Below are 24092 nucleotides of genomic sequence, written 5' to 3'. Positions count from 1 at the left end.
AATGGTTGGATATTAAGGCTCCATACGTTGGTCCAACAATAGAAGCCAAGGATGTAACAATACATGTATTGGAGTCTCCCTATAAGAATCCCAGGTATCTAGTTCCAATTTAAATTATGGATGGTTTCATATTCAAATGTGGTTTGAAGGCAATAGTTTGTAAGAATGGGCACTCTCTTTGTTCAACCCTCTTTTTTTAGTTCTTATACATGGTTATATCTTGAGAGTTGTTGGATATCATTATGTATTTGGATATGGTGTATTGAGACCCTTCCTTTTTCAAAACTATATGCAGGACATAGGTTTTCCAAATAAGTCTTCTGAGTGAATGAGATACATATAAAACTAATGTAATCTTTAAAATTAATAGTATGATATTCTCCTTCTCAATGTCCTATTATTGATTTTGGTGTGGACTAACAAAATACACATAATGATATTACATTGTAAACAGAGTTGTCTTTGATATTATGTTTAATTCATAATTATACTTAGATACTCTATGGCTCCCTATTTGAATTTTTTTCCCTCTATTTTTTGCTGAAATTTTATTTATCAAGATCTTACTTTGTGCATACTTTGATCGTTATAAGTATACGATGATTAGTTGGTTTAGTATTTCATTAAATAACATTAGACACGAATTATTAATTTAATTGAAATCATTTTTGAGTTTTTTATTCATATATTTGTAACCACTTTCCTTAGTGTTATCCTAAGATGGTATGGGTTTTTCTATGCATCATAAAAATATGCAGAAATAAATTGAAAATCTATTCTATAATATATAACAGTAGAGAAACAATATAGGTGGGAGAAGCCAGGATTTAGGTTAGTTGAAGATGGAGAAATAATTTTTCAATTGAAAATAATTTGAACAATTAGTTGTTCCCAGGTAGCAGAATCAAATACAATTTTTCTAGGTGATAAAATTGCATGTGTAGATGCACCACTTGCATGCTAGGCATGAAGTGCATTCCCCAACTTATAAAAAATGGTTGGATATAAAGGCTCCATACGTTGGCCTATCAACGAAAACCAAGGATATTGAAGACTAACTTTAGTGAAGAGTTGAGTGAAAGGAGTTGAAGAAGCAAGTTCTACTTCTGTGTAAATGCCATAATCATGAGTTTAATTCCCTTGTAGAAGCCTCTACCACAATGAGATTACCTCTAAACCTCTAAACATATTGAGAGACATTTTTTGGTCAACATTGAGGCCCTTTCAAGTGATGATCAAATAGGGCCCTAAAGCACAAATTTCTTGGACATTAATTTGAGCACCCAAGATCTTGATTAAGGATTTCAAAGTCATGAGGATGAACTAGGCGAGATCACCTCCCTAACATGGATATCAAAGTGAATGTGATGGGGACAAATAATAATAGCCCAACCCATTAGGAGTTAGCAAGGTAGATCTAGTATCAACACCATGTTCTTTCTTTTGAGCTAACAGTTCTTCAGGTGCATTTTCTTGTAAAACATTAATTCTATTCAACAATTGTAAACTCTTAGAAAATGCACTCTTTTTTTCTATTACCTTTAACCGGATTCCCTTAAACAAAATCAAAATGATGAGGCATAAATACACCAAATTTTTCTTTCAAAATCATATGCGTAGATATAAATATTAAGAACAACATGTCCAATATTTTTGTAGATATACACATTAATTACACTAAATTTTTCTTTCAAAATCACATGTGCAAACATATACATTAAGTACAAAATGTCCAATATTTTTGTAGATAGACACATTAATTGCACCATTTTTTTCTTTCAAAATCATATGTCTAGATAGAAGCATTAAACAAATGATGTTCCTGATGCAAATGATGTTGCTACTAATCACAATGATGAGAAGAGGAGGAGGAGGAAGAGGATGATGATGATGATGATGATGATGACGATGACGATTAGGATAGTGGTGGTGACAATGTCGATGTTGATGACGATCTTGATGATGAGATGGAAGAAGAATAATATCAATGATTGAGGGGTTTGATTAGCTAACATTGGAGGGGGGGGTTTGATTATTAATGTAAAGAATGAAATGTACAATTATGTGATCAATGCCTATGTTATGCAATATTAAGTTCTTGATAGATCAATGATTAATTTGATTAACTTGTCATGTACCTTTTACTGTTTATAACTCATATGTGATGCTACTATTTGATGTAATTTTGAGTATATGTATCATGAGATTTTTAGCTAACATAAGACAATTGATTTACTAGTGTAGAAATATGAAGCCCTTTCACAAGCATCCCACACAATCTCATGTATCATCAGGTATAAGTTAGTACACCCCATAGAGATTAATGTATTTTACCATTTGTAAGATATCTCTCTCATTGCCACCTATCTCTCTTATTTCATGGAGTGAAAGTACTAGCAAATAGGTATTTGTCAAATTTTCTTCCTTGAGGAAGGAAAATGTAGGAATGGAAGAAGAAAGTGAGACATTTAGTATGTCTAAATCAAGGAGATCGACTTTAGGTCAAAATATCAAAAAGAAATTCAATAAGTGCATGAAATGTTTCCTTGCTCAAGGGGGTCATGTTCTTACTATGATGAGAGTAAATGGGACTCCGATGTACCCTTTAGGTGCAAACATCTATAGAAACAATGGGTCCCCAATGAACTTCCTCCAATAAACACTGATTTTTGTGTTTGAGAGAGGACATATCACATAGCACCATCCTCATTACATGTTTTGGGCCTATTTTTCATGGATGGCATAAAGGTCTCATACAACAAGGTTGTTGAATTGATGGAGTATGTCGGACCTTGCTATGATTATAGTAGTTGGATGTAGATTATTAAATAAAAAAAAAAGTATGTGTAGGTATGCACTCATGAAAAATTATATACAAAAAAAAGTTAGTGAACAAAGTAAAATAGTAACTATATACGTTGATGGAAGGCCAAAAGCATCAGGGAATATTGTAGGTTTTATGAACAGCACACGACCTGCGTCAACTAAGAAGTGACCCAATTGCATATTTGAGGTGCATGTATATGCACCGAGTTGTGGTGCCAAAAAGATGACAAGTTTTTTTTTTTTTTTTTTTTCTAATTTTCAGTAGCGTGTACACACTATTCTGATGAACAAAAAGTTATATGATGGGTTGTAGACCCGTGGCCCATCATTTTCATTTTGTTTTTTGGCTCTCCAACAGCGCGTACACGGGTTTGATAGCAAAATTTCACCACCATTTTCCAAAATGCCTCCTCACCGACGAAATCCAAGACAACGAGCACACCCACAATGACGAGGTAAGTGATATAAACTTAACTTTGCATTGTTTAATATGTTTTCCATATTGTTTTATTGGTTTTTGATATTCTTTTGTAGGGTTTTTACAAATTTCATTTAGATTTGTTTATTTAGTTGGATTTCAATTGATTTTTTATTAGGAAATATCCATAATCAACTGGAAAATTCACAAAACCCTCAAGAACCTCAAAATCAAAACCCTCCTCAAGAAGAACAAAAAATTCCACAACCTGAACCAATTGTAAGACCTCCGCCAGGCACACAAGAAAATATAATAAATGAAATAGAGAGAGGCAAAACTGAATTAGAAAGACTCATTGCTCGGTTGAAAGAATCTGGACAAACCAATTCAATGAGGGCTCAATTGGCATCATCCCTCGAATCCATTAATACTCAGATAGCCTTAGTTAGTGGTCAGTTAGATATTTGGCGGGCTAAGAGGGATGAACAAAAAAGATTTTATGTAAATAAATTGTCATATGAAGATGTTAAAAAAAAAGAAATACCAAAAGGTAGTATATGTGCATTATTTAGAAAACTCGGTGAGCAAAATAATGTTAGAGAGGGTACTAAACAATTCCCCATCCATTGCTGCATACACGATGCTATTAGAAATAATTTTTGGGATAGATGGTGGATGGTTTTTGATGCCCCTCCTTGCAACAATCACGAGGTCCCCATGTATTTTTTGAAAAAAATATATTGTGAGTTTGTCCTTGGGGAGATCCCCAATTATTTTGATATGTTAGACTTCCAGGGTAGAGGTGGGGGGTCATCATTTGAGAGGCCAGGAGCACGTCATGACCCTAGTGTGGTTAGGGCACCTGTGGTCCATCCATAGCACGAGCATGTGATTATTCCTTCAGTTGTGAAGGAACATGTAGAGGCCAGCACTCTAGGGACCATTAATGCTTTGACATAGACCCTCATCCATTCCACAAGCCCATTAGTTGAGGGGGAGCCTTCTATGCGTCGTGGTCACATGTGCACTTCATGCGAATCCCTATGCACATTTGGCACTCATGCCAGAGATGGTGTGGATGATGGGCTTGTCACCAATCAGTTCCTGAACAAGACATTTGGCATTGACACACAGGTAAATTACTAATTTGATCACATTTCACATGTATAGTGAATTATTAATTAATTAGCATTTATTGACATTGTTCAAAATTTAGGGTCAAAGTGTTGCTGGGCCTAGTAGCGATCCTCCAGGCCCATTTTTTTTCCCTTCGACGAGTCCTGAGGTATGTATCAATTTAATCATTTTAATTAATACATATATTTATTACATAATCATATTAAGGATTGACAAAAAAAATTATGCATGTGCATCAATTCTCCACAGGACCCTCAACCTTTACCACAAACATAGAGCAAAGACATCATATGAGCTTCACATAGGTATAGTTGTTTCATGTTAATTTAATTCATTTCATTATATTTATTCCATGTTTCATGTTAGATATAACGTGTATTGTATGACATGCAGCTCATGATGTTGGATACACCTCTTCATCTGCGACATTCTGTTGATAGTGGAGTGGCCGCAGTTGTGGCTAGCTCACAACCACTGATGGAGGTATGAAAGAATTTTCTTCATTTTAGTTGTTGTTTATAATAGTTAATCTCAAAATTTCTAATGTTATTTATAAGTGATTATATTTATTGAATTGTTGTAGGGTCTTGTCATGCTTGATTGTCCACGAGCATTTGAGGTGGAATTACAGAGTGACTATTTGTTTGCAGTCAGAAAATAATTGATTGTGTGTGTACATATATTTGATTTTAACATATAATAAATATTGATTCATATCTACTTTCTTTGTATCAGTTGGACCTAGAGAAGAGCCTCAACAAGAGGTCAAGTGAGCATGTCAGGAGGGCCCCGTCATCTCCACTGTCTCCCTCCACATGATGGCAGAGGACGTCGAGAGACTTGTTTCTGGGAAGGAAAAGATGTAGTTGAGATATTCGATACATACATATATATATATATATATATTTCCCCATGTATATATATAGTCATCAGAGAGACATATTCGACATACATTTAATGTACATATGACATTCTATATTTGATGTATGACATTTATTTGATGTACGAAATTATTGGTTAATATATGATATGTTTGTTCATATACGACATTATTGGTTATCATAATATATTATGTGTTTGTTAATGTATATGACATTATTGGTTATCATTTTATATTATATGTTTGTTCATGTATGATGTTATTTATTAGATATGTTTGTGTATGACATTAAATTAGATATGTGCATGTATGAAATTAAATTCAATTGCTAGAGAGTTGCCATTATGTCTACCAACTAGTAGATGTTCTTTTTTGCTTTATTAGTATTTCTCAAAAACTGCAAAGAAGGTGTTTCTGGTGAATAGTTGTAAACAATTGTGATCATCGACTTCATGTACTCATGGCTTTGGCTGCGAACACTCGTAACTTTGGCTATAAACATCCATGGCTTTGGCTATGTGCACTAGTGGCTTTGGCTGTGAGCATTTATGGCTTTGGTTGTAGGCACAATATAGCCTTGGTTGTAGGTTGTCTTTCTTGCTACATGTCAAAGTTACCTTCAAGAATATCATTAGTCTAAGATCATTACAATTAAAATACTATGACATAATACCTTGGAAATAATAGTCTTTAACCCATTACTTTATTTGTTAAAACATCATGTAGTATCTACTATAGTGCTTCTACTCAAATATGTTTTCAAAAATACTTAGTATGGAAAAGAAATGTCTATGGAAAGCTTGTCAAATAGGATATTGAAGAACTAAATGTGGACAGTCATTAGTACCCATCAATAAGAACACAGACATCTTTCTCAAGCAAGCCATATGGCATTAGCTTAATTTATAAATTTCCTTTGTAAATAACTAGAAGATGCTATGAATCTTAATACAGAGTTAATCACGAACTCATTATTCCATCCAAGAAGCATATATCACCCTAAGCCAATTAACCGACAGGATAAAAATTAATTCAATTTCAAAATTTTTTTGAGTATAACAAGCATCTTAGGGATTCTTACAAGAATTAACATGATGCTCACAAGAACATTACAAGTTCTTGTAATGCTATTTCACATATTGTAATCATATTCAGTTTTGAATGGCCATTTGTGTTACAAGCATAAATGTTCTTTAAGGTCTTTTAATTCTAGACATGAATTTTATTCTGAATCTTTTTTATGACAACCCACTCAATGCATATATTGTTGTTCCACATTATGTTGATTTGACTTTCATTGGTTAATTTGGGTCTAGACATGACGTTATTCACTACCTTTTTTATATATTATTTTTTTGTAGTGAGGTTCTAGTCTGAATGAATGTATTAATCATCGAAGTTGTGAACCTTGGTCAAGATCCTTACAAATACATTTTCAAATTCGAACTCAAAAAGTTCTCTCAGTCACCCCCTATACACAGATACTAAAATTGTAGTTAATTACAAAATTAATACTGAATTAACACAAGTTTAATTGAGAAGTATTATGTACCTCAATAGGCTAGATTATTATTGACTGGGAAGCTTTATCTTAGAGTAGTTGGTTTTCTAAATCTTTAGCACAATGACACTCTTATGGAATGTGGAATTAGGTATGCTAGCTAAGGAACATTCTTTAAAAGGTAGAGGAAACTCAAGACTCACATGTTTCCGATCAATATAAATGTTTAAATCGCTTCTCTAATTTTTTCTATTTATGATCTTCTTAAAACTTAACTTTCTAAATGCATTGATGGGGAAATAAAGATCTTCTAGGAACTAAAGGATAATCATGTTTAATACTTACAATTCTCTATTTTTATCTAATAATTTAAAAAAGATTGTACAAGTGTTTTCAAAGAGCAACACTTGTCACTAACATCATAAGAAGGAATATCCAAGGAGACTTACCACTGATCCCCCACCACCAAATTCAAGAGAAAACAAAAATCCACTACTAAAGAGATAGTAACAATGATCATCCCTAGTCTCTCCCTTATCACAAAATGATTACCATCAAAATTTGCATTTCCAATTGTGTCATGTGCATTGAAGCGATAGTAACATTTTCACTGTCTTACCTAATGTCTCCCATTTTTTGAAACTCCTGGGGAAGGGCAAGGTCATCTTCTCAATACTTCAAAATACAACGAGTTCCATTTTTTCCCATATTGATAATCGTTGACTTAAAGTATAGTCAAAGTATTGATAGCCCATAGGAACTCAACCTTTGAACATCCCATCTGTAAATGACCTCATAAAGAAAGTTCAATAAACCCACATGAAACAGTGAAACAAAAGTTGCATACTTGTGAAGATGATCAGACTAAAGGTGATCAATATGTCTCAAATCTATATTAAATTCTTTTACTATGCATATAAATGGTTTGTTATATAAAAAACTTATATCCACCAGATAAATAATCATTTTCTTACTATGCTATCCTTATCCATGGCTGATCTCTAGTAGACCATTTCTTACCCATCCTCCTTCGATCTATAGGTCACTGTATTAATCTGGTTCATCTTGTCTCTACTCGAATTAATAAGAATTGACAATCTCAGGGATTGCCAAAAGAGGAATGGGTCCAAGTGGAAGATAGGATTTAGAAGTGAGTTTAATTAAAACATAATAAATAGTGTATTAAAAAAAGGAGAATGGTATGTTCTTCACAATCTACTCTCTTATACATTCTATCAATGTTCCACATTGAACCTGATAGAGAACATCACAACACATAACTAGCAACATAGAACATACCTCCTAGCCACCTCAAGAACATAAAATTTCAAAAACCAAAGTGCACAAGTTTAAATTCAAAGCCTCGAAGGTCAAGAGCACAAAAAATAAAAATAAATAAATAAATACGAACAAAACCCAGATTTGATGGAATCACAGAAAATCTGGTGGCTAGATAGTTACAAGCTGATTCAAGCTAATCCTTCATCACCATTAAGGTTGAAAATAACATACCCAATTGAAAACCAATTTACATATAAAAAGTGACTAACATTCCTCACAAAGAGGGAGTAGAAGCTACAGACTACCTTGCGTCCAAGGTGCGCTAAAGAACATAACCAAACTCTTGGAGATCATATAATCCTAAGTTTACATAATCTAGTAGTAACAGATTTCATTAACTTATGAAACATTTACCAAGTTCCATGATTTGTCTTTCCAAAAATGACATGCTAGATACGCTTTCCAACAATATAATTAAGATCCTTCCATCACACACTGCAAGTTTCAGCATCACCCGAGATGGTGTTGTAGAATGAAAACAAAATGTGATCTCCAAAAAGTGAGAGATTTTATTGTAGGTCTCTGAAACACGGTCCTATAGGAACTGGAATGTCATCCATATCTTGCAGGAGCTCTGAGATATGCCCCATCAAAGATTGCAGCCCTGTGGCATTTAGTGACCCTTAGGGGCATTCCAATTCAGCGCGCTTGGGAACGTTTGAGCACTGAAGGGGACAAGATGAGGTTGGGGATAGGGTTTACCTAGCCACTTGGAGCTAATGGAGTAGACAACTTGATCTCACGACAAAAGATGAGAGAGATTTGGCAGGTGGCAACTTTGTACTAGCCAACACTACAAGTTTCAGCATCACCCGAGATGGCATTGTAGAATGAAAACAGAATGTGATCTCCAAAAAGTGAGAGAGGTTATTGTATGTATCTATAACATGGTCTCGTAGGAACTAGAATCTCATCCATATCTCACACGAGCTCCGAGATATGCCCCATCAAAGATTGCAGCCCTATGGCATTTAGTGACCCTTAGGGACATTCCGATTCAGCGTGCCTAAGAATGTTTGAGCACTGAAGCGGACAAGATGAGGTTGGGGATAGGGTTTACCCAGCCACTCGAAGCTAATGGAGAAAATAGTTTGATCCCACGATGAAAGATGAGAGAGATTTGGCAGGTGGCAACTTTGTACTGGCCAACACTGCAAGTTTCAGCATCACCCGAGATGGCGTTGTAGAATGAAAATGAAATGTGATCTCCAAAAAATGAGAGAGGTTATTGTAGGTCTCTACAACACAGTCCTATAAGAACTAGAATCTCATCCATATCTCGCACGATCTTTGAGATATGCCCCATCAAAGATTGTAGCCTTGTGACATTTAGTGACCCTTAGGAACATTCCGGTTCAGCATGCCTGAGAATGTTCGAGCACTGAAGGGGACAAGAAGAGGTTGGGGAGAGGGTTTACCCGACCACCTGGAGCTAATGGAGCAGATAGTTTGATCCCACAATGAAAGATGAGAGAGATTTAGCAATTGGCAACTTTGTACTCGCCAACACTACAAGTTTTAGCATCACCCGAGATGGCGTTGTAGAATGAAAATGGAATGTGATCTCCAAAAAGTGAGAGAGGCTATTGCAGGTCTCTACAACATGGTCCTGTAGGAACTAAATTTCATCCATATCTTGCACGAGCTTTGAGATACGCCCCATCAAAGATTGCAGCCTTGTGGCATTTAGTGACCCTTAGGGACATTCCGGTTCAGTGTGCCTGAGAACGTTAGAGCACTGAAGAGGACAAGACGAGGTTGGGGATAGGGTTTACCTAGCCACCTAAAGCTAATGGAGGAGACAGTTTGATCCCACGATGAAAGATGAGAGAGATTTGGCAGTTGGCAACTCTGTACTCGCCAACACTGCAAGTTTCAACATCACCCAAGATGGCATTGTAGAATGAAAATAGAATGTGATCTCCAAAAAGTGAGAGAGGTTATTATAGGTCTCTACAACATGGTCCTATAGGAATTGGAATCTCATCCATATCTCGCACAAGCTCCGAAATATGCCCCATCAAAGATTGCAGCCCTGTGGCATTTAGTGACCTTTAGGGACATTCCGGTTCGGTGTGTCGGATAACATTCAAGCATTGAAGGGGACAGGACGAGGTTGGGGATAGGGTTTACCCAGCCACTTGGAGCTAATGGAGCAGACAGTTTGATCCCACGATGAAAGATGAAAGAGATTTGGCAGTTGGCAACTTTGTACTGGCCAACACTGCAAGTTTCAACATCACCTGAGATGGCGTTGTAGAATGAAAATAGAATGCGATCTCAAAAAAGAGAGCAAGGTTATTATAGGTCTCTACAACATGGTATTGTAGGAACTAGAACCTCATCCATATCTTGTACAAGCTCTGAGATATGCCCTGTCAAAGATATTTGAATTCACAGTGTTTAATGAGAATATAGTTGAGGCTTGCTTTACTTTTCTATGTTAAGTTTGGCTTTCAATTTTGGTTTCCCTACTTATCTATGTGAAATTTCCACTTTCATAAGTAACATGGATGTAATAATACTAAATTAAGTATAGGTCCATGGTTCTAGAAGCTTCACATAGCTTCTCTTCAACTATGGATCTTGTAAGCATTGTACCATGACTATTGGTGTTGTGAGAATATACAAAGCATATATATTGTTTGACCAAATGTCTTCAATGAACATGAACTATATGGAAGAAGTGAAGACATGTTGCAAAGTCTTTGAAAATTTTCCTAAAGAAATGTAAGGAGCCATGGGTGATTCATCCAAATTATTTGGTAAAATAAGAGGAGGAATGAATCAACCTTGATGATAGAGGTAAATGCTAAATAATATTTATTTAATCACATTGTTTGAAAAAACTTTAATGACCTTTAAATACAATTGAAAGAAATGGAATTGATCTCCCTTACTCATGTAGATGAATAAAATTGGAATTTAAAAAAGGGAGGGACATCCACCATAAAACCATGCAATCATGCACTTCTTGATGGGAGTACCATAAGTTCATTGTTAGATGGATATGCCAAATGTGGAAGAATCAAAAGGAAAGTATGTTGATTGATTGAATATAAAACCAAACATGTGGAATATTTAAAAATATATCATGGGGCTATTAATAAAATCAAACTAATAGAATCAAACTCTACAAACATGGGTATTTAAACTATGAACAAAAAAAACATCATTATTGAGGTTTTAGCATGTTGCGCAAGATAGGGTCTTATTGAAGCTAACAAGAAGCATCATTGTATATAGTGTTCTATAGGCATAAAATTAAAGTGGCATAAAACCATTCACATGCAAAAACATCTAGAACATGTGATAAAATCATACGTTCAAACCATTCATGTAGCCATAGTCACAAATTTCAACAAAGAATTCAACCAACATAAAGGTGCTAAAATTTGTAAGCTATGGATAACTATTGATCTTTAAATATAAAAACATTTGTATAGGTCTAAGGTAATATGCATTATGAAATTTCTTGATTTTCCAAAATATTATATCTTAAAATTCATAATCATCAAATCTTAGCATCCAATCAACTAATCCAGTAATAAAAGCATCAAACCAATGTGATAACAAAAAATCAAAGTTGATTCCATAAGGTCTAACAATATCATATAATTCATTTATCAATAATTTGAAACATCATAAGCATATGTCTAATGATGCCATACATGAAATATATGCAAAAAATGACATACATAGAAAAAATTATACAAAACATATGCCCAATAATGCCATATAGGTGTAAAATGTACATCATTAGATATATACTCTTTCCAACTAGGGGAAAAAAATAAATCCCTAATTGTCTTTAATTTCCAACAAGTGGGAGATGGTGTATATAACGAGGTCTTCCTAACATGATCACTAGTCCATTAGTCTAGAATCTTCTGTAACTCGACATGTTACAATCAAAATTATATATGAATTTTATATTGAATTTCAGTACTAATGAAATTTTAATGTAAACTTTTTCATACCTTAGTCATTGGCTTAGAACTAGTGAGTGCAATAAGGACTCATTGATCAATACAATGGTGAAGATGTAAAGGAATCTCTGATGTCAATAGCTGAAAATGATAATACATGAGACTCAAATGCAGTTATGAAGAATACACATTTTCTTTTGTCTCCATATCAAATAAAATATTTTGGTACCTTTGTGAATGTAGTATGACATCCTTCATTTTATAGTGTTGATCCCAAAGCTACAACACTTATTATTTATTACACATGTATGTAAATCTATTAAGCATCAAATTCAACACCTTTGTGTGCAAAATAATGTACTATATGTTAGAGTAATAAATTTATTTTCTTAGCAATTAAATTATATTGATATAATTACTAAGTTACTTATTATATTGATATAGTTTACATATAATTCCTTTCGATTTACAACTAATTGAAATGATTTCCCCAATTTTCCATCTAGTCACTAGAAAATTGGATTTGTTGTCTCTTTCTCTTAAAGAACCGGATCTACTAGTTCCTTTGGACTACAAGCCTTCCATTGAGATTGGTGTTTTGAAAGGTTCAAGGGTTGAGGAACTTTTTATAGAATACCTTGAAGAAGGAGAGGTCATGTATAATGGTTTTGAGGAAGGCTAGAATTCCATCCAGATGATGTTGTAAAATGGCCAAGCAGAGGAGGAGGTAGAAGAATAAATAGAATAAATGCATGAGAAGGAGGGTCATGGGGGCAATGGAAAATTTGGGGAGGGAAGAAATTAGGAGAATGGGTCAAATATGCTTCTCAACTAGAAGGAGAGTATTGCATTGGACACTGATACTAGTCTGCCTCGTAGCAAGATCACCAATGTTGGTGATGACCTTGTTAAGGAGATCACTACCAATCAGAATTTTACCTATAAGCTTACAAGACTTCATCCCTTGGTAGTGGTAATGGTGGTAATTATGGTTGAATGTGTTTGAAATAGAAAAAGAAATGAAGGGTGTTTTGCATGACACTATTCACTCATCATAGGTTGTATGGATTCAAACCCACAACCAAGATTTTATACCATTATACAAATTACAAATTATAAGACTATGCCTTTCATGATAGTCACATTTTCATATTGGAAAATGAAGAATGACTTTTGAAACAAACATAATAAATACTTCCAAATACAAATGAAGCCAATGTATTGTATTATAACCTCGAATGGTAAAGACCAAGCCCAAACATTTATTAAGGTGTAGCATTTATAATTGTCAAGTTCATGTGAAGAATTCATCGTTCAAATTCTCATTGTTGTGTAATTTGATGATAAGAAGAATACAATGATATAGAGGTTGATAGTGACTTAAAACTTTACAAAATGCAATCAATGATAATTTTACATTGAGTGGGGAGTAATAATCAATGTTTCATTCTCATTGTTTGACAAACTCTTATATAAAGAGGGAGTAGACAGATGATATGGTTTAGTCTTCTTCCGAGAATCTTAGTCATATTGGTTCAGAAGGATTCATGATACAACTACTATACTTAGCGTGACCAATTGATGCTAAAAACCTTAGTATTGATGCTACAAACCTTAGTATTGACATAATTTAACCTCTGCAATTCCAGGCATAAGATGATTAGCATACAATGGTACTTGAACAAAGAACACTAATAAATATTGAGGATGTGAATTGATAATACCATTTCACAGATGATTTTGGCATCTCACCCTTTATCACTTGTGCGTCAAATTTATTAGCCCTCTTCTTTGGTGACCTACAAATGAAGAATTAGCACAGTAAAAAAATCTAAGATAAGATTAAAAAAATGGGTCCTATTAAAAAATCTAATATAAATTCAAATAATGTATCTAGATTCTAAACAAATCAAAACTAAATCTCATCACTTACACATAATAACAATACGGTCCACCTTAGTCATGTGATAGTCTTGGGGAAGAGGTTGTAACATTGTATTTGGATCCAATTGATCACTTTTTCTCTCTCTCCCAATTCAATCTAATGAGCCAACTGGATTTGCTCGACATTTTAATGTCTCAAGTATTGCCTAATGGTCTGACTCACGAACTTTCCAAAGAATCTTATTATGCGGTTTTCCACCATATTTTATCAAGTGGACATTTGATGCGACAACAAGGTTTGAATAATGAAGAATCTTCCTCTCTGTTTGCTAATCCTCGAATAACCACAAGTTAGGATTTTTCATAGGATATCGTCTAAGCCATGTGCCTGTTACAACCACCACACTGACATGGTACTCTAAACCTTCACCATCTATAACTGAGTGATCCAATTTTTGTTTGGCTTCAACACAATGACACAAATAATAATTTGTCCCTTCTTCATTGTCTTCAGGTCTAATAATAGCAAAAACATGGCCTGTAGTGACTAATGTACAAAATGTAGTCATTAATTCAGAAAATACTTGGGTAAAAGTTATAAAGTTACATATTGAAATTAAAAAGATATATATATATATATATATATATATATTACCAAGTTGCACTAGATCTGACAAGCGGTCAAAGTCAATAGATGAATCCATCTTTACCATTTCCAGTGCTTGTGGGGGATGATAGGTGTCAATTGGGTCCAAAACCCATATATCCCATTTGTCCACCCATTCAGTTGACTCACAGTCATCCCAATTTTCCTCTGCACATGATGGACAATAGCATGCCATTTTTCATGTGTGGATACTCCATGAACCTGTATCAGAGCTTCTAAAAGAGTGTAATCACTAGATCCTGTTAGTGTGCAACAATCCTAATATGGTGCAATGTTAGTATTATCTATCAACCAAAAAAATCTACGAACTGTAGACTCACCTTCCTTACCTGGACCCATTGTAGTGTTACACCATTGGACGATAGATTTTGCATCTATCAATATTGCTCCATCTTTGTGCTTTAGTTCTTCACGAGCCAAGGCTCTTTTAATGCATGCGCCTGCACCATCGTGCTCTCCCTTACCATGACCAGCCTCTGTGAAATTCCACATATATTGAATTCTACATAACCTATGCATCCTGCTCAACCAATAGAACATCTGTGTATTCTTGAATTGAGATGCACAATTGTCTGACCAAATAATGTGTTGACGATATGATATGCCCCTGTTAGCCAAATCTCCATAAAATAGTTGAAAACAACCATGTACAAACTCCATAGAATGTGATCGATTATCACTGATGTAAAAATGGTAATCCCTCAAAATCTTCCTGTCATCCTCTGTACTTGTAGGTGAATGCATGAATGTTATGTGAACAAATATGGAAACCTGTTGAGATGTATAATACTTTACTTGCACCTCATTTTGTGGTTGTAGTGTGTAGCTCTCTGCAAAATCTACAACCAAAACAATGGTATCCAATGGAAACGTATCCTTGCACAACTTGAATTGCAAATCCAAACATTGAGCTCTATGGGTATGCCTTGCATACTTGTACATAATCTTTTCATGAAAAATCTTCATGAACTCATACACTGGGATCTTTTCAATAACTAGATCACATCTTTTACCATGTTTCCCATCTTTTAGATCATATGTCACTGTCTTGAATTTTTTGTAATCTACTATTTCATTTCCAATTGCATGTGTACTATCCATATGTTGACAAGTTGATAAAAGTTGCAAAGAACCACAAAATAAGCACGTACCATCCAAGCATGATGTCTTGTAAAATTGTTGGTCATCCCCTATTTCACATAAAATGTTGGATATGAATTCCCTTGAAGATCTTGGTGGCTCTTTTATGTCACAATCCTACAAAATAAACTGAGAATGCAAAATTACGCATATGTGCCTAAAAACATCAAAATGGTTAGAAAATTCAATATGTATCCTACAAAAAAAAGTTGTGCATGTGTGATTTATTTTCACATAAAAAGGTTTACCCATCTCAAAAAATCTTTGACTTATTCGAATTTGAGGATACATACCAATAAATTTTGCAAAAAATTGTGTCTAAGTTGAGTCCAAAAAATGTTTCGCATGTCGCTCACGATTTCGGCTACCAATCCTCCTTCTTACAACATCTCTTTGATTAGGAGAAACATGTGTGTTATTTTTCCAAAAATCTTTGATCAATGATTTCAAGGCTTCACTAATTTCTTTATCCTTTCGCGGTAGTCTACCACTAAATGTCCATAACTCATTTTTTGTTGGATCTTCTCATCTCTCACGCCTTAGCATGGCTCTCCTTAAGGTACCTCTACCAATTTTTTATATTTTTCCTTGTCTTTCTCATGAGTCGAGCTTTCTTCATTTGGCTACTTACTATTGTCGACGTGAGTACTCGTCTTGTGATATTACTATCTTTGGTGCATGATTTAGAACCCACTTTGTCATAAACATTCATTAGATTCTTTACAATATTTCTTTCATTTGAATCATCCATTGTTCTTAGCCCAAGAATCTTCATAATAGGCCTAAATTTCAAATTCTTTATCATTTCAACAAATAAGTGGCATTGACCTATAATATTTAATTCTTCAAAAAATAATCTCCACATATGATTAACTTTTCTTTGACAAGTACGCTTGCTAATCTTGTCAGGCATTGATTTCAAAATGTTAGTATCAATATCAATCAAATATTTTAGTTTTCTAAAATGAATTCTAGAAGGTGTTCTAATCTTTTCAATTCTCTCAACATTTTGAACATCAATATAAGGTTGAGTGTATTGCGTACCTTAAACCGAAGATGATGTGCCTTGGTAATAAGATGTTAAAGATGGAATATCACCTGCTTGATGTGTTGATGTTGTGCTTTCAACATGACATGATGGAGTGTGTATATCGTCAGATCTATAAATCAGTGTCTCTTCAACATGAGAGGATGATATGACTTCAACATTGGAAGATGGTGTAGTGGATGATATGACTCCAACATTCGAAGATGGTGTAGCAGACGATATGACTCCAACATTGGAGGATGGTGTAGCTTCACAATTCAATTGTCTTCTTGAGCATAACAATCTCATTCGTTCTCTTTGTCTTTCTAATTCTTCCTCCTTGTTTCTTTGTACTGGTGGTTCTTGATCCTCTTCAAAAGTTAATTCTTCATCATTGCTTTGCAATTTTCTTTGTTCATGTAGTAATTTCATTTTATCTCTTTTAATTGTCAAATCTCTCTCCCTATCTGCATTTGTTTGAATATTTGGTTTCTTCATTGGCATGATGATGATTTCTACATGTCAAATTATTCAAACATCCGAATTACTTAAAATGTGTAAATTACAAATTATTCAATTACATATAAAAATTATAATTATTTGAACGAATACACAATATATATCAAACGACTTGTCAAATTTGTAACCATTTCGAAATAACATTTCATTCAAACATACAATTTTCAATGAATTCACTATATATTACATAACATATCAAATTATAATCAAATTTGTATCTATATATCGACAAACAATATTTAAAATGGATTTCACTAACCTTTTCTATTAAAGGAATATTCAAAAATTCTTCAAATCAAGTATCCAATGATTGAATTTGGTGTTTGCTAGCTTCCAAAAGTGTTGATATAGTGTTTGCTAGATGTTGAAACCCTTGTTTTCTATCGAAATAACAGAGAGCATAATAGACCAAAAGTTAAAAATGGATGAAATGGGCCCCAAGGTTGGTTTTTGACCATTTTTTGGTGATTTGAGATAGTGCATACGCACTATAGTGCGTACGCCCTATAAAGCGCGTACGCACTATAGTGCATATGCACTATCACAAAACACATCACTCCCCATCCTCCCTACTCTCTATCCTCCCTACTCTCTCTCCCATCCCCTCGCTCTCTCTCTTCATACTCTCTCCCATCCTTTACTCTCTCTCACTCTCCCTGTCCCACCACCTACTCTCTCTACCTCTCTCACCCCCTCCCCTCTCCCATCCCCGGCTCTTTAGATCTCTCACACACACTCTTATCCCCCCTATCTCTCTCCCTCTCCCTCTCTTACCACCTAATTTCTCTCCCCCATCCCCTACTCTCTCTCTTCTCTCCCATCCCCTACTTTGTCTCTCTTACACACATTCCCATTCCCCCTCTCTCTCCCTCTCCCACCGCCTACTTTCTCTCCCCCATCGTCGTACTCTCTCTACCACCCCCTACTCTCTCTCACACTCACACTACTACTACCTACTATCTCTCTCTCTCAAGTTCTCTCTCTCCCTCTCTAATCTCTCTCTCCCCCATCTTGTACAAGCTCTCTCTACCTCTCCCACTCTCTCTCACATCACCTACTTTCTCTCCCCCATCCCCTGCTCTCTCTCTCTCGTCTCCCATCCCCTACTCTCTCACACTCTCACACTCTCCCCCATCCCCTACTCTCTCTCTCCTCTCCCATCCCCTACTCTATCTCTCTTACACGTACACCCCCATCCCCCCTCTCTCTTTCCCTCTCCCACTGCCTACTTTCTCTCCCCCATCGTTGTACTCTCTCTCTCTCTGCCACCCCCTACTCTCACACTCTCTCCCATCCCCTGCTCTATCTCTGTTAAACACACACTCCCATCCCCCCTCTCTTTTTTCCTCTCCCACCACCTACTTTCTCTCCCCCATCATCGTACTCTCTCTTTGCCACCCCCTACTTTCACACTTTCACACTCTCTCTCATCCCCTACACTCTCAATTTCATACATACACACACTCTTATCCCCCCACTCTTCTTCTTCTCTCCCATCCCCTACTCTCTACATCTGTCACACACACTCCCATCCCCCCTATTTCTCTCCCTCTCCCTCTCCCTCTCCCACTCCCTCCTCTCTCTCTCATCCCCTACTACTTTCTCTCAAACTCTCACACTCTCTCCCATCCTTTACTCTATCTCTCTTATAAATAAATACACATTCCCATTCCCCCCCCCTCTCTCTCTCTCAGTCCTTGTCCCACTGCCTACTCTCTCTCATCCCCTACTCTATCTCTCTTAAATGCTTCCATTCTACCTCTCTCTCCCTCCCACTCCCTCTCCCGCCGCCTACTCTCTCTCTCTCTCTCTCCCCCATCCCTCTACCATTGCCTACTCTCTCTATCTCTCTCTCCCCTCTCTCATTCTTGACTCTCTCTCTTTCACACACACACACACCCATCCCCCCTCTCTCCTCTTCCATCCCATACTTTTTCTCTCACTTGCTCTCCCTCTCCCACTGCCTACTCTCACTCTCACTCTCACTCTCACTCTCACTCTCACTCTCTCCCTCTCCTCTCTCTCTCTCTCTCTCTCTCTCTCTCTCTCTCTCTCTTTGCTACCCTCTAGTCTCTCTTAAATTTTCACACTCTCTCCTATCCCCTACTCTCTCTCTCTCTCTCTCTCTCTCTCTCTCTCTCTCTTACACACATTTTTATTCCCCCCTGTCTCCCCCTCTCCCACTGCCTCTCCCATCACCTACTCTCTCTTCCATCCCCTACTCTCTCTTGAGCTACTTTGTCTTCCCCCTCTCCCATTCCATACTCTCTCTCTTTCACAGACATGCACTCCCATCCTCCTCTCTCTCAAGTTCTTACTCTCCCACTCTGTCTCCCATTGCCTACTCTCTCTCCCCCCCATCCCCTACTCTTAATCTCTCTCTCCCAACCTGTACTCTCTCTCACACTTCCTCTCTCTCCCATCACCTACTTTAAATCTCTTTCCCCCATCTTGCATTCTCTCTTTTCCACCCCTACTCTCTCTCACACTTCCTTTCTTTGCCACCCCTACTCTCTCTCTCTCTCTCTCTCTCTCTCTCTCTCTCTCTCTCTCTCTCTCTCTCTCTCATCTTATACTCTCTTTGCCACCCCTACTCTTTCTCACTTTCTCTCTCCCATCCTTTACTCTCTCCCCTCTCCTATCCCCTACTTTCTCTCTATCTCTTTCACACACACACATAGCCATTCCCCTATCCCCCCCCCACCTAGTTCTCTTTTGCAACTTACATCTTAATAGTGTGTGCACACTATAGTGTGTGCACACTATAGTGTGTGCACCCTATAGCGCGTACACGCTATTTAGAATTGAGGTTTAAATAGCGCATGCACGCTATAGGGTACATGCACTATTTAAACCTTAATCAAACCCAAGCCTAAGGCTTGGTTTTTCCTTGGAGATCCAACCCAAATGTTTGGATTTGATGAACAGGCCTGAGACGTGTTTTCCAGCAAACATTCAAAAAATGATTTTTTCTTCTTTTGTGCTCCCCTTCAAGATTTCTCGTGATTGGGTACCAATAAGATCAGGTTACATAGCATTACAGGTCTCTGTGTTAGCTATCTAACCATATAATTTATTTTTAATTTGAAATATTTCAATCCTTTCATCTATAATTTCTTTTGAATGTATGTTCATTTTTTGTCAAAAACCACCACGTACTAATTGGGCTATAGATTTTAGCTCGTTCATCGAATTTTGTAACAACTTAATCTTTTAGAAACTAGACTCCATTCTACATACTTTGAAAAAAAAAAGTTTTGATTTTAGATTAGTTTTCAATTAACTCTAATGGGAACACACAGATATTTCACGTTTTTGGGATGTGTCTAGTTAAAAAATTCATTAAAAAAAAAATACACATTATAAAATTACCCAAAAAATCTGGGATAAACTACATAGTGTTAAGTAACTTTTGACCAGAGTGATTAAAAAATTTCAATAAAAAAGTTAAAATTTTAGGGGAGCCACACTTTTTACTGCGTTATATTTTTTTGGAATAAATAGTACCACTTTTTGTGGCCCCCTTTTTTGAGGACCTAAAACTAAACCATTTTGAAAAAAAATTAGTAGTTTAGAAACTATTTTCAAAGGACTGCGACTTTTTTTTTTGTCATATCTGAAAATTTTGAGCATAACTATCTTCAAATTCTTGTTGAAGTTCAAAATTTGCAGATTTTAGGAAAAAGGCATCCATTTATACCCCCCTTTTGGCACCACAACTTTGTGCACTTACCCCACAAGGGAAATTTCATATTTGTATGTGCAATAAAATCAACACATGGAGGGAAAGAGCTTCTTATTGATTACAACTTGAATCACATAGATACAAACAAAGCCACTATAATGGGCAAGGTGGTACATACTATGTACATTTAAAATCAACTCCAAGAAATGAAGATAAACCTACCATTAAATTTTTATATTTTTTTTACTAACTTAGAATAATAACATGTGTTTTAACATGTCTGAATGATTTTTTTTTTAAATCCAAGGCTACCGTATGGATCAACAGCCATAGGATATGCATGACAGCAGTGGTTCATCTTCGTGACAGGTAAAACTCATTGTTGTTGTACAAATTAGATACAAGAAATATGTTAATGCGTATGTTTTATTATGTTTTATTCTTCACTTCTATTTTGAATTGATTTTAAATATAGAGCTAATAATATTGCTCTTACAAGTGAATTTTGATAAGGACAAGGGAAAGGAAAAAGTAGTCCAAGAGGACGAGGAGCCGCACGATGAGCTAGTTGAATTTATTATTGATTTTGATTTAGCCCCTAATCCTACAGTTGTATTGAAAAAGTTGATAAATGATATAGGAAGAAAGTTATCACAATTGGCATTAACTCAACCTCAGACTCTTGCATTACAAGATATGGAGAATAGGTTGGTGAACCTAGTTTGCACACATACAGTAAGTATTAATGTAGTTTTTTATTATAAAAAAAGTTCAATAACAATTTTTATAGTATACTCTTTTATTTAAGTCATTAAATAAAATGCATGTGTTATTTTTTCAGAGGATGCTAAGGACATTAAGGGGTGATCCCCTAGAGGATGATACTTGAGGTGGTTCAAGTACATCGCATGTTTTATCCTACACTTGTGTTTTGCTCAAACAAAATTTTTTTTAATAGCTCCAACAATCTTGTTTTATTGTTCTGTAAAAATCTCAATTTTTAGCTCCTACCATTGATCTTATGTTCACTACACTGCCTTCTACAAGGAATAGAACTGAAGAGGCACTTCCTACTACAAATTTGGCATCATGTAGCTTGGTGATAGATGTAGTGGCACCAACTAATGGTAAGTAGATTCCTCTTTTTCTCTCTCATTTTTCATGTGTTTATTTCACTTGAACTATTATTTCTTAGGGGGCATTTTGTAATATTGGATTCATTTGGTGCAGGAGGCGATGAGGACCTTCCTAGATGTACATGAACAATAAAGAAATTGTGATCAATTGCTCATTACCATTGAAGATGGTCTTCCCCTGAAAGTACCCCAACTTCCAGCTACTTTAAAGATTGATCATTTCTTTTACTATACAATCTTATACTCGTAATCAAATGCACTAACTTCCCATGCAGTCCCTTGTAATAATTACTAATCACATTATTATTTTGTAGGGAATAATATATTTTATGAAATTTTTAATGATGAATGTTTGTGTATATTTGGGTCAACCATATGCATAAGATATCATATTTTTATTTCATTGCTAGATCATGTTTCCTTAATTTGATCAATTTCTTCAAGTAAATTAAACGATAGCTTTAGTTCATTTATGAATCTAACAATTTTTTCTTTTCTTAAAAGGTGGAATTGCAAGCAAAAGAGTTAAAGGACCAACTCATTGATGCCATGAGAACACTTTTTGGACCCAATGTCTTTCAAAGACTTAGGCTCCTTGAGAAAGTGGGCCAATATTTGAAGTATATTAGGTTCAACTATAGGACCCAAATGAAAAAACCCTTGTTATTAGTGACCCCCCTATATTCCTATTATTGAGAGGGAGAATCTTATAAAGGATGTCACTGAGAGAAAAGCATTAGATGATGGAGAAACTGTACCATCCAAGGAAAGAAGGTATTTTATAATATTAAGAATGAAATTATGTAATAATTAATCTTATTACTTATGTGATCTAACATATTTCAAACTTCACATAGGTTGCTCGACACATTAAAGGCAACTAAAGCAAGAAAATAGAAGTATAGGCAGCACAAGCTCAGCTTAGGTGGATATTCAAAACTTGTTGCACAAGTTGTAAGTATAAGTAAATGAAAAATTATATGAAAATACTTATAAATTGTAAATAATTTGGTCTTGATGAAATTCATTACAAAAGAAATTCATGATAACAAGAAAAAAAGTAGGCCATGGAGTTTAAAAAAACAATCTCTGAAGAGGACAAGAAATTAGCCTACACAAAAGGCTATACAGTCGTGGCTGAATGACTCCAAACAATGAGTGTGCAAGGTTCTTCTGTTAGATCTATCGATGAGGTAAACAAGTCAATTGATTTTTATTTCAAATTGAATACTTTAATAATTACTGTATTTGATATTAATTTCTAGAAAATATAAGTCGTTATATTTGTTTAAAGTAAAGAAACAATGATTATATAATTGTTTAAAACTTTAAAGTGAATATATTTATACCTATTAAAATGAATGATTAAGATTTCTCAGTATTTTTCTTGTATTTATATGTATATATTGCTGACAAATGCATTAATTATTTACATTGGATTGCAGCCTACAAATCTTGATACATCAGCTGAGCACCATGGAAGTGGTGATTCAAATATGGATCCTAGTACTCAAGGTATATATTTTCTATTCAATTTTTTATTTCTAAATTATTAGTACAATTAAACATTTTAAATTGAATTTGGTGTAGTAATACAAATTTAACTATAATATGTGTTGGCATTTAGAAAACATCTTGTCCTATAGTTGCAAGGGATGTAAAGGTTGTTCCTGATGAGCATGTTGAGGTCCAAGCTAGTGGGCAAGATGATGTTGTTGGACAAGGAAAGAATGCTACAATATTCTTTAAAATATTTAAAGTCTCAATTTTTTAAAAATTTAACCCTTTTATTTGTTATTGCAGAGGACTTTCCTTTGCAAAGGACAGCGAGTGCACATTCATGAGTGAGAAGAAATATCAATGACGACATGGATATGCCTCTACAACGATATAGGGAAGGACAAAAAAATTTTAAAAAAGAAAAAGAAATAATTCATGTAACTTTTGTAACTCATTTGATAATGATTGATGTTTATGTATAGATATTTTATTTATGTTCAAT

Source organism: Cupressus sempervirens, chromosome 7 (assembly GCF_028749045.1).
Source record: "Cupressus sempervirens isolate cs-2001-9-10 chromosome 7, ASM2874904v1, whole genome shotgun sequence".
NCBI lineage: Eukaryota > Viridiplantae > Streptophyta > Pinopsida > Cupressales > Cupressaceae > Cupressus > Cupressus sempervirens.
Note: the sequence above shows the minus strand (reverse complement) of the source record.